We start from the raw sequence: 7,265 nt of genomic DNA, 5'->3' as shown, positions 1-7,265 counted from the left end.
AAAGTATCCAGATTGGAAAGGAAAAAGTCAAGGTGTCTACAGATGACAAGACCTTGTACGTAGTAAATTCCAGGAATCAACTGACAAACTACCACAACTAATAAAAAAGGTTAGTAAAACCACAAGACATAAATCAATATACAAAAATCAAAAATCAACTATATTCCTATATACTAACAACACTTTGAAAATAAAATTAAGAGAACAACTCCATTCATAATGGCATATTTAAAAGAAGACTTGTCAATCACAGTCCAAAATACTAAATGAAAAATTCTAGAAATAAGCAAAAATTTTAAATTGCATGCCATAAAAAAAGGATTTGTATACTGAAAACACTGAAAAGAGAAATCAATGATGATTAAATAAATGGAGAGACAGTCCATGTTTATGGGTCGGAAGACTCGGTATCATCAAGGTGACAATTCTCCCCAAATTGACCTACATATTCAACACAATCTCTATCAAAATCTCAGCAGAGTTTTTGTAAAAATTAATAAGCTGATCCTAAAATTTATATGAAAATGTGATGGAATTAGAATAGCCAAAACAATTTTGAAAAAGAACAACAAAGTTGAAAGACTTATACTACTTGATTTTAGAACTTAAAAAGTCGCAGAAATCAGGACAGTTGGATATTGGCACACTATCATATACTGGGACAGTCTATATAAATATATCAAAATTAAAAATCCAGAAGTAAACCATTACATTTATGTCAGTATTTTTTATTGAGGGATGTCAATTAATTTTTTTGACAAAGTTACTAAGATATTCAACAATGGAAAAGATTATCTTTACCATAAATTGACAATTTTATTTGGGCATCCATGTACAAAAAAAAAACAAAAACAAAAAAACCCTGAACTTCGACATGTCATACTATACATAAAAATTAACTCAAAATTGAAGAGAAGCCCAACTATAAGTGCTGCAGTGAAAAACTTCAAGGAGAAACTATGATTTCAATTATTTTGGTTATATACCCAGAGGTAAGACTGCTACATCACAGGGTAGTTCTATTTTTAATTTATCGAAGAACTTTCATACTATTCTCTATAGTGGTTATACCATTTTACATTCCCACCAACAGTGTACAAATTTTCGTTTCTCCATAACTTTGCCAACACTTGTTATCTTTTGTTTTGATAAGAGCGATCCTAAAGAGTGTGAAGTGATACCTCACTCTGGTTTTGATTTACGTTTTCTTGATGATTAGTGACATTGAGCAACTTTTCATATACCTGTTGGCCATTTGTTTATCTTCTTTGGAGAAATGTCTGTTCAGGGCCTTTGCCCATTTTTTAATCAGCTTATTTGTTTTTTGTTGTTGTTGTTGTTGTTATTGAGTATGAGAGTTCCTTATATATTTCGGAAATTAACCTCTTGTCAGATATATGGTTTGCAGATATTCCTTCCCATACTGTAAGTTGCCTTTTCACTTTTTAATTGTTTCCTTTGCTGTGCAGAAGCTTTTTAGTCTCACTTGTGTATTTTTGCTTTTGTTGCCTGTACTTTTGGTGTCAAATCCAAGAAATGATTGCCAAGGTCAATGTCGAGAATTTTTCCACTATATTTTCTTCTAAGAGCTTTCTGGCTTCAGACTTTATGTTAAATTGAATCCATTTTGAGTTACTTTCTGTATATGGTGAAAGATAAGGGTTTGCTAGGCATATTGATTTCAGTCTTTTGCATGTGGATATCGTTTTCTTAACACCATTTATTGAAGAGACTATCCTTCCTCCATTGCATGCTCTTGGCATCTTTTTCAAAAATTAGTTAACCATATATGCATGGGTTTCTTTCTGGGCTCTCTATTCTGTTCTACTGGGCTCTGTGTTCTTTCCTATCAGCCTATTTTTATGTCAGTATTATATAATTTGGATCACTATAGCTTTATAATATAGTTTCAAATCAGGCAGTGTGATGCCTCCAGCATTGTTCTTTCTCAAGACTGCCTTGGCTCCTTGAGGTCTTTCGTGGTTCCACATTAATTTCGAGATTGTTTGTTTTTGTTTTTTCTGTTTCTGTAAAAAAACATCTTTGGGATTTTGGTAGAGATTGCATTGAATTTGTAGACTGCTTTGGGTAGTATGGACATTTTAACAATATTAACTCTAATCCATGAACACAGGATGTCTCTCCATTTATTTCTGTCTGCTTTAATTTTTATCACTGGTGTTTTATAGTTTTCAGTGTACAAATCTTTCACTTCCTTGGTTAAGTTTACTCCTAAGTACTTTATTCTCTTCGGTGCTATTATAATTGAATTATTTTCTTAATTTCCTTTTAGGATAATTCATTGTGGTGTATAGAAACTCAGCTGATCTTTGTATGATTTGTATCCTGCAATTTGCTAAATATATTTATTACTTCTAACAGGTTGTGTGTGTGTGTGTGTGTGTGTGTGTGTGTGTGTGTGTGTGTAGTCTTTAGGGTTTTCTATATATAAGATCATGTCATCTACAAACAGAGATCATTTTACTTCTTCTTTTCCAATTTGGATGCCTTTTATCTGGTCTTTATTCTTGAGTCACATTAAAAAAACACAGGACCCGCTTGGTAAACCTGTGACTTTGAATGATTACTTTGGATTTCAATTCCCATATGACCTAGTGAATAAATCCTCCTGAATATGATACTCCTCATGACAGATAGCCAGAGAGCCAAAAGTCTAAGACAGAATTATCACCAGCCACCTCGTGTGACACTTGCTCCTTTGACAGTGTTATTATGCTGCTCCCTTATATAACAAGACACCATCAGAGTCCATCCTCAGACAAATGTAGAGGTGACAGGGGTGCTCTGCAAAAGTCAGGAAAAAGAGATCCTGACCTCTTTCACCACATGTTACCAGCTGGTCAGGTAGCCCTGAAGACTTTAAACGCCCAAGAGTCTGCATTAATAACATTAATTTTAAAAGCATACCTGATCTTAAAAGGTTACCTGATCTTAAATCAGGGTTTTTGGCAAAACATTACGTTTTTGCTCCTACCATTTACTTTTATAGTTCCATGGTCAATGGTCAAGTAAGATACCAATCAATTCTACCTAATTGATAAATTAGCAAGAAAAGCTCCTTTCTTAGAGCAAAATTTCACAATGGAGGTTCCCTCTAATTCACAGCTTTCGGAAGCACCGTCTGCCCTGAGCTGCCCTTTCTCCCTTTCTTGAATTCCGACGTCCTGTCCAGGATTCATGCTGTTACATCTCTTTCTTGGTATAACGGACTCTTGTGGCTGAGTTCTGGGCTGTTTTGCCGGCAAAGCAAACTCCCGTCTTTGCTGCCCCCCGTGAGAGGGCTTGTGACTACACTCTTAGAACACGGCCCTTCTCTCCCTTCACATTTCACATTCCTGTTTCTCGTGAGCTGTCCAAGCCTGTCTTCCAGAGGACAAAAGCAGAATTTTATTCCAGGATAAAAAACTATCATCCCAACCTACAAATCTGGCTACATGTGATAATAATATAACAACCAGTTAACATCTGTGTACATCACACACACACACTTCTCCATATTCACTTACTTTATGGCTGTTACTCTACAAGTTCATTGTTTTCTGTCCCACCCCAGCGATGAGACCACGGCCATAGCCAACCAACCTCCTCTTTCCAGGTCTGTCCCCATCACCACCACTTCCTAACACCACAGCCACTACCAGCCGAGGCTGCCAGCAGACAGCCGTCAGACCAATCTTCTAGAAACGTTGTTTTACTCCCTTGCTTATGTCTCTTCTGTGATTCCCCATCACTGAACTCTGCTCCTCCCCGACGGGCACTCTGTATCCCCACCAGGCCTTTCTCTTCATTTCCCCCCAGACGCTCTCCGTTGATCTCATCTGTTGTATCTTTACTGACACCTGCCCTTTTACCTCCTTCACGGCTCAGCTCCTCCTGGCAGCTCCTCATCCAACAGCGCTGCCCTTTCCTTCTCTGAATGCACATGTCACTCACTTGTTTTGGCACTGTGAGTTCCCAGGATTCTTTACATCCGCGGTGGTGACGGTGGGAGTTTTCCAGAGAAGACTGAGTGGGAAGAACTGCGAGGCTACGCTCGCCTCCTCCCTGGAAATTCGCTCTGGGCAAGCAGAGGGGGAGAAGGCGGCCTCAGCCAACCCCATTTTGTGGCTGCCTCTGACTGCTCGGTCTGTACAGTTTTCTCAGTCACAGCTGTCACATCCTGGAGGGCTCCCGGCCTGCCTTTTCATTTCTTTGCGATTCCTGTCCACGATGGCATCACACCACACCTACAATCAGCCCTTCTGTGGATATGCTTTATGGGGACACATCTGTCTGGACTTATCCAACGTACAGCTTGGATTTTCTTTTTCCACTCCGTTTCTATTTCCAATTGAAAGGGAGGGGAGGATCCCTCCCTTCTGGAAGAACGAGAAAATCGCAAGGGCCCTTCTTCATCACCCAAGTTACAGATTCAGACAAGTAAATATTCAGACATAGTCAAAGACCTGGTGGGGGTGGGGAGAGGAGAATAATTCTGTTAAATTCTGAAAACTCCACTATTAAAATAAATTAATTCCTGATGATACGGAATCATTTGTACTGCTGATAAAATATTACTGAGCCACGATGCCTGATTACCCATTATTTGGCCAGCCTCTTTCCCTACAAATAAAATGTCTCAAATCTGATAAGCACTATGAACTTCCCCCATTTTAATTTTTTCCCATAGAGTAAAGCTGAAATACTGTAACGAAATGGCACAGCTGTCCCTAGAACTGTGACCCTGGACACATTTTCTCTCTCTGAATCTCCTGTGCTCAATGAGAATAATTACAGCTCCTCCCTCGGGTTGATGTGAGGGTGAGTAGTTACTTACCGAATGTTCCTAACACAGTACTTGCTATGTGGGAGGTTCCCAGTCATTGCTAGTGACTGGCACCGTGGTCGGGGCTGGGTCCACAGGCAAGCGGAAGACAAAAACCTCTGCCCTCACACAGGTGTGCACAGGTAGCAGAGTGTGAGAGTATAGAGGAGAGACCCTCAGAGGGAAGGGAGGAGGAGTAGGGCCAAGGATGCTTCCTGGCAGTGACATTTGAGGGAGGTTTTGAAGGATGAATAGGAGCTTTGGGGAGGATGATGTGAGGTCTGCAGAACATTCTGATAGAATTAACAGCTTCTGCAACGTGATGAGTGAAAGAGCTTAGCTTATTTCAGGAAACTGTAAAAGTAGTTTGGTATAGCTGAAATTTAGCTAGAGAGGAGCTGGCAGGAATGGCTTTATGGGCCTATGACCTGTGAGGTCACAGTGGGCCACCTGCTTACAAGGGCCCCATGCTTGGTTTAATGTTCCGCTGTTGCTATCATGAACTTATTCATTTCTGAGCAATGGGCCCGCATTTTCATTTTGCAGTGGGCTCTGCAAATTATGGAGCTAGTCTCAGGAGCAGATGTGATATATGTTTCATCAGAAAAAAATGTATAAGTGTGGGATTATGGGCAGGTTACTCATGTAAAGAGAAATACAGGTATTTTTAGGAGTGTGTTCATGTAAAGATTAATGTTGGTCCCAGAAGAAATCTCGAGGATATCTCTCTCCAACATTAAAACTTAGCAAGCAATAGTTTTTGCCCTAGCCAGGCCTTTTTAGCCATCCATACAAATAAAGATATAGTTCCATATCAGACATTGGCTGATGGTCGGGAATTTCTTTTATCTGAGCTAAGAAAGTATCAGATGTTTAATTCTTCTGCTGGTGATTTTTCTCTGAAAGTCTTTTGTGTCCTCTCTCTTGCCAGAATTAATAACTGCTTCTAGAAGGCTCTCATGATACCCTTGTATGTGAGTCTTCCATATTTTCCAGATAAATTCCTAGAAATTTAATTGCTATGTCAAACATTAAGTACATTTTTTCATTTTGATAGATATTGTTAAATTGTCCTTCAAAGAGCTGTATTAATTTACATTCTTCCTAACAATATATGAGATACCAATTACCAGTTTGGTGTACATTCCTACAAATTCACATATAATTATAAATATGTGTGCAATTATAATTTATAGTTATATATTAATTTATTTATAATTACTTATTTACTAATGTGAGATAATGCTCTGTATATATATTCTGTAATCTGTATTATAATTTTTCATTTAGAATATTCCCATTTAAATAAATATCTAGGTCTAGGGCAATGGTATTTTATTGTATAAATGTAACTTAATTCACCCATTTACCATCAATAGTCATGCCTATTACCCTATTCCTCAATCACACCAGAAATTTTCATATCTTTTATTATTTTTATTATTATCATTATTTTCATTATTCTTTTTAATACTTGGCAATCCAGGAATCTAAATAGTTATTCTATTTATTCTATTGTTTAATTTGGAAATTCTTTTTTCTTTTATAATTTAAAAAAAAATTTAATTACAGTTGATATACAATATTATATTAGTTTCAGGTGTATAATTTTGAAATTCTTAATGAGAAAGATTATTTTTTTCATCAGCTTTTGGTCATATGTGTTCCTTTGTGAATTGGCTGTTCTTGTACTTTTCCATTTTTCTATTGATTTCTTATTCTTATTGACTTAGAAGAGCTTTATGTATATTAAAGACATTAACCCTTTTAATGTAACACACAATGCAAATTAAATACATTTTTCTTATGAAAACATATTGCCCTATGTCTTTATTTAATTTTCTTCTTTGAAGATTGTGCTAACCATAGGCAAATTGTAAAATCAATTGAATTTGTCTCTGGCACCTTCCCATCTTTCCTTAATTCTCTCCTTCCCCTCTTTTCTTTGTACAATGTCTAAAGCATACCTAACTTTATCAATGATATCTCTTACAAGTTGTTGTGTATAGGGTTTTTATACAAAGTAGATTAACGATCAAAGTCATTTTATGAATTGGCTTTTTTTTTTTTAATGAAGCTCCTTCACTTACTAACAGCTTCATAAAATTTTTGCACTCGAATTTTTTATTTGCCAATTGAATAGATGGAATCAGTATTGTTTAATTGCATTTCTGATATTTAAGAAGAGGTCAAATACCTTTTCATATATTCAAAGGCTTTGAATGATTTTTGTCTGTGAACTGCCTGTGCATGTTCTTTTCTTTGCCTATCTTTCTGTGGATAATTAATCTTTTTTTACTGACTTGTAAAGTACTTTATATTTAAGAAAATACTCCTTGACTACATCAAACTAAAAAGTTTTTGTAAAGCAAAGGAAGCCATCAACAAAACAAAAAGAACCAACTGAATAGGAGAAGATATTTATTTATGATACATCTGA

The 7,265-nt window shown here is 36.7% G+C and overlaps 1 protein-coding gene across 1 annotated transcript in view; it reads right to left on the bottom strand.

The window, feature by feature from the left end:
- Nucleotides 1–7,265, bottom strand: part of ALPK2 (alpha kinase 2) — a 139,320-nt gene that overhangs the window by 115,924 nt on the left and 16,131 nt on the right. The gene's annotated exons all lie outside the window — the stretch shown is intronic.

Source organism: Pteropus vampyrus, unplaced genomic scaffold (genome assembly GCF_000151845.1).
Source record: "Pteropus vampyrus isolate Shadow unplaced genomic scaffold, Pvam_2.0 Scaffold62, whole genome shotgun sequence".
NCBI lineage: Eukaryota > Metazoa > Chordata > Mammalia > Chiroptera > Pteropodidae > Pteropus > Pteropus vampyrus.
Note: the sequence above shows the minus strand (reverse complement) of the source record. Positions and strands in the feature narration are given on the sequence as shown.